Raw genomic sequence first — 5,653 nt, 5'->3', positions numbered from 1 at the left:
ATTTGTGAAATACGTACATATTTGTACGTAAAAAACAGCATACTCAAAATATGGTATATACTACCTAAAATTTAGTATATATACTACCTAATCATTATTATAAACTACATACTACACTTGCATACTTTCGATTTTGACGGATACTACATACAACATACAAAATGGAAATGGTGGTAACTACCACTGCTTGTAGAAAACATTTGTCATATATATATATATATATATATATATATATATATATATATATATATATATATATATATATATATATATATATAGAATTTCTAGTAGAACCAATCATGCATATATATATCATCAATGTCTCACAAACCACCATATTAATTAATTCACACATACACACATGTATAACTATATACAATTTCTCCTACATATGCATGTTGCCTTCGGAGCCGGTGGCATTAGCCTAATTGGTGCCTTCGGAGCACGATGACAATTGAAAGTGGTTTTCATGGGGGCGGTAGCGGGTAATAGTATTCTCCCTTCGGATTTATGACCTGGTCGAGCAAAAATCCCGCTATTTCCTCTTGAAGTGCTTCTACGCGCTCCATTTCTAGGAGCTTCTCCCGCACCTCTCTAAACTGTTAAGAAGGAGATCAATATGCATGTGTATTAGTTGTGTGACTAGATATCGATAATGGTGTAAAAATTGTGAATAGTGTTCTGACAAGCGTACCCATTCCTATCTTTGAGATCTGCTCCTTTCAGACGCCATCATGCGAATGTTTTCGGAAACGCAGAATGCACACAGATCAGTCCCCTGCGCCTGCTTCAGGGCCTTTACGAGAATGGAATTTGATCAGATAATAATTAATCAAGCATGATAATTAAAGAGATGGCAGCTAGCTAGCTAGCTAGTACTACTTAATTACTCACCTTGGGTCGAAACCATTGAAGCTTTTTTTTTCCATTCGCCTTCCGTGACGCTGATGAACCTTGCCCAAGCCCTGCCCGCCGACAAAGAAAATGAATAAAAGGGTTATTAAATAGTTCATATCATGAAATGACGAACTAAATAGGCCGAGATATATAGTTAATAATGATTGAAATTACCTGTTGACTATCCCAAACAAGATGTTATAGTCAGTTTTTGCTTTGAGTAGTGAGTCCAGTATTTCAACTGTTCCGTCGTCAACTTTAATGATACACAAGACCTAGTGAAATCTACATGCACACACGTTTGCATGTCTTAATTAAGCGGGCATATGTAAGCAAAAACATGTAGCTAGCTAGTAGGCAAAAACAGAAAATTTGTAGTACAAGATAGTGTGACTCACTGGAAGTTGTAAGGAAGTAGTATATCTTCGTTGTATTTGAGGCGCTTCAAGAACTCTAGCATGTTGTCCTCTACGTCCTTTTGATGATGTGGATTTATCCGCCATGTGTATTCATTAACGGTGTTTGGGTCAATGAACCCAATGCCAAAGCGTCCACCTTTTCTCATTTCATATATCTTCATCCTGCATAATACCATAGAAAAGAATATAGTGAGGATAATTACAAGTAATGATTGATCAAAAGGATCACTACAGCTAGCTTGAGACTTAAATTACTGAAAGAAATCACTTACAGACAATAGGAACTGACGATAGATTTGTCGAGTGCATCTTGATTGTATAACTGAAACAGTTCAGAATACTCAACGGACAGAGCTTTCTCATGGAAGTAATGCTCCTCCTTGACATTCACCATGAGGGACAATCGATCTGAAATCTTGGTAATGTTCATGTACCATTGATGCAATTCATACATTCTCGTTGGGAGGTTCTTGACCTTGTCTGGCTCGACCAAAGGTTGGCCCCGGACATATTTCCGTTTTATTTCATCCTCTCTAAGCACAGGCATGGGCTCGATCTCGAGGAGTTGTCCAACAGTGATGTTGAGAACTTCAGCCTGCATTATATGGTCCTTGGTTATTACCACATTGCCCACCTCGGAAACAAACTGTTTGCCCACAATAATATTGGGCGTGCGTACTGTCACGTGTTGTTGGCACAACAAGCGAGGGGATCGATTGCGCCGCCTGTTCTCCCAGCTGGGGAATGGTTTTCCCGCATTTTTTGACAGCTGCTTGTTGTTTGCTCGATCCCGAGCTCGCCTCCTTACGTAGATGTTCTCGATTTAACTTCCTGATGTGGCGCTCATAGTCTGTGTTAACAGGCTTCAGAGCTGGTGGTTGAGCCATACGAATGAAGTGGTCAATCGTTTCCTCAGGCACTTTCTCCCTTGGCGGCGGTGGTGGTTTCGGTGCAAAATGGGCTTCCACCTCGGCCTTCGATATGGCTGCGTTTTCCTCCTCGGACTTGTCATAAGGCCTCTGCAGAAGAGGCGTGAGGCTTGGACCATATTTATATCGCTTGCCTCCGCCTGTACTTCCTGTACTACCTCGACTCTTACCGCTATGCACCATAGCTGCGGGGTGTCTCTTCTGCGATTGCTGAGGCGGCGGAGACGGCTGACGGGGCTGAGTTGGACGAGGAGGAGTGGCCTGAAGCTATGCCGGACTTGGAGGAGTGGCCTGAGGTTGTGCCGGACTTGGAGGAGGAGTGGACGTCTGACGATGTGGCGAACTTGGAGGAGGAGGAGTGGCCTGACACTTTGCCGGACTTGGAGGAGGAGTGGCCTGACACTTTGACGGACTTGGTGGACTTGCAGGAGCGGGAGTCTGCTGACTTGGTGGCGGACTTCGACGAGGAGTCGACTGACGCGGTGTCGGTGGCCTTCGAAAGATGATGCAATCCTTTTTCCATAGGATGATACGATGTTTGGCCTCTCTGAGAAAGCGCTCGTCGTCACCTCTAGGAATGTCAAGCTGTAGCTCCGAATATGGTGGGTCCACCACCTCATCAACCAAGACACGAGCATAGCCCGCTGGAATCGGGTTGCAATGGAAGGTTGCCTCGGGGGGATTTGCAAAAGCAACGGCGTCCGCCACCTTCATGGATATGTTCGTTATTTTGACGTGTAGCTCGCAGTTAGTGTTCTCCGTGATGTCATCCACGGGGTATCTACCCAGCATTGTGTCGTCCGGGGAGGAACCCACGCTGCTTCTCGGCATGGATGAGGCGGTGCTATCCAATGCTGGATCATCCGCTAGCTGCTGCAGCTGCTGAGACCCCCTTTGCTGGGTAAGTGAGTCGATCTGCTCCTGCTGCCGCTGGAATTTGACTGCCAATTCCGCTTGACTTGCTTCTAGGCCTTGAAGGCGTTCATAGTCCCGCTTCCTCTGCTCCTCCTCCATCTCCCTCTTCTTCTCCTCCGCAATCTTCTTTCTCGCATGGGTTCTGTAGTCGGTGTTCTAGTCTGAAAACCCCTCATACCACGGAATAGCGCCCTTGCCTCGTGTTCTTCCCGGGTGTTCAGGATTTCCCAGGGCACGCGTAAGCTCGCCATTCTCTCTGTTGGGCTGGAACACCCCCGATCGTGCCTCTTCTATTGCAACAAGTATCGCATCGTCGGCTCCCTTCAGACTTGCCTTCATCGAAACATTGCCTGTCTTCGGGTCCAACTCCCCCCCATGCGCATAGAACCAAGTCCTGCACCTGGGGGGCCAGCTCTTAGTAACCAGAGTGACACCTGCATCCTCCATCTCTTTCTCAGACTTATCCCACTTAGGCATTGTCACCGCATAGCCACCTGGCCCCAGCTTATGAAACTTATCCTTTTTTTTGGCATTCTTCTTGTTTATTCTCGGCCGTTCCTTAGCTAATTCTGAATCCTTGAATTTCACGAAATCGTCCCAATGAGCACGTTGGTTCTCTAGTGTTCCCTTGAATACTGGAGTCTTCCTTCCTCCCTTGACGTACTTGTCCCATTCACGATTCTTGTGGTTCTTGGATGCAACCGCCATCTTCCTAAGAGCAGCGTCCTTGACTTTATGCACATCTGCTTTTGTGAAATGATCTGGTAGGGTGAAATGTTCCATGAGAGTATCCCAAAGCAGATCTTTTTGATTCTTGTCGACAAAAGTAACATCTGGACGTGGCTTTGCTGGCTCTCTCCATTCTTGAAGTTTGATCGGGAGTTGGTCCTTCACAAGAACTCCGCACTGACGAACGAACTTGTCCGCAATCTTCTTAGGCGCTAATGGTTCGCCATTAGGTCTGACTGCCTCGATATTGTACTTTACGCCCTCCTTCAACTTTTTGTTCGGGCCTCGTTTCGTCCTTTTGCCTGAAGATTTGCTCGATCCGGATGGCTGAAAGAACAAAGATCGATTCGTTAATATATCTTCAAGTCATTTAAAACATGTGATGATCACCAGATGCCTGCTTATATAAATATACCTCGCCGGTCTTTGTTGTTTCAGGATCAACATGTTCTTCGTCATCGTCATAATCGTAGTTCATGACTTCATCAATTCGGTCGTCGCGATCGAATATCATATCACCCTCTCCGGTGTTGTTTACAAATTCGGAGCCGTCATAATCTTCTTCTTCATTCTGATCATCATCTGGCCCACGTATCATATCGAACATGGTCTGTTCTCCCTCTCTGTCGGTATTGTCTGCCATAGCTTTTATTTAACTAATCCAAAAGAAATATAAAACAATTTAGTATTCAAATTACATCATCTCGAATAATAGATATAATCTTGAATACATCGTCTAGAATAATAGATATAATCTCGAATACATCGTCTCGAATAATATATAATATTGAATAGTACATCACTGGCTAGGTAGCTAATTAAAGATCGAATACTACAGAAGAATCTAGGACACTCGCGGTTCCTGCGGCGCGGGCGGTGGACACCCAAAGAGAAGGAACCCTCACAGGATCATAGCTGAAGTGAGATCCCTGAAGAAACGGCCAGGTATTGGAGAACCTGCCGCCTTCTAACGCAACCATGTAGCGATGGATGTGCTCGTCTTCCTCCCTGACACAGCGACGTACCACCTCCGGCGGGGCCGGGTCCCTCCGCACTGAAACTGGCCCACGCGAACGCCACCAAATGAGATCAGGGTCGACGACGGGACCCGGGTCCGAGTTCCTCATCAAGCGGCGCGCCCCTCCAGGCAGCACCTCCCAGTGCCAGCCCGGCGGAGCCCAGTCCCGGACATGGGTCAGCCGGACGTCGTCGCGGACGGGTCGACGGCGAGGATGCGGGCCGAGCATCGTCGAGAACAAATACTAGCTATATGCCCGCAAAAAGTAACATTTTTTTAATGATTGGATTTTGATAAATAAAATTTCTAACATTTCTATATAACACTAATTATGCTATCATTGCATATGTCAAAAATCTATATACTATTTCATACTAATTAAGCATCTAACACTAAAAACAGAAAACACAACTTCTATACATCCATTAAAAAACTGAAAAACAACATTATATAAAAAATTTCCATACTAATTAAACACTAATTATATCCATCTAACATGCATTCATACATATATAACAATGAAAAAATAATAATCTAAACTAATTAAACATACAAAATACATATATACTAATATATACATGCATTAATTCATACATATGTATGTGTGTGTGTGTGTGTTCATCATGCTTGTGTGTGTGTGCGTATGGGCTCGGGGAGGGGCGGCACCCATGGTGGCCGCTGGGGGCGAGGGAGAGGGGTTAGAGGGGGAGAGCTCACAGCGGGGCGACGGCGACGGCGACGACGAG

General features: G+C 45.1%; 1 pseudogene; it reads right to left on the bottom strand.

Moving 5' to 3' along the window:
• The window catches only part of LOC119310158, a 7,340-nt pseudogene extending 4,666 nt beyond the window's left edge, over nucleotides 1–2,674 (bottom strand).
• Nucleotides 2,675–5,653: the final 2,979 nt, after the last annotated feature.

This window comes from Triticum dicoccoides, chromosome 5B, assembly GCF_002162155.2.
Source record: "Triticum dicoccoides isolate Atlit2015 ecotype Zavitan chromosome 5B, WEW_v2.0, whole genome shotgun sequence".
Lineage (NCBI taxonomy): Eukaryota > Viridiplantae > Streptophyta > Magnoliopsida > Poales > Poaceae > Triticum > Triticum dicoccoides.
This window is presented reverse-complemented; position numbering and strand designations above follow the sequence as displayed.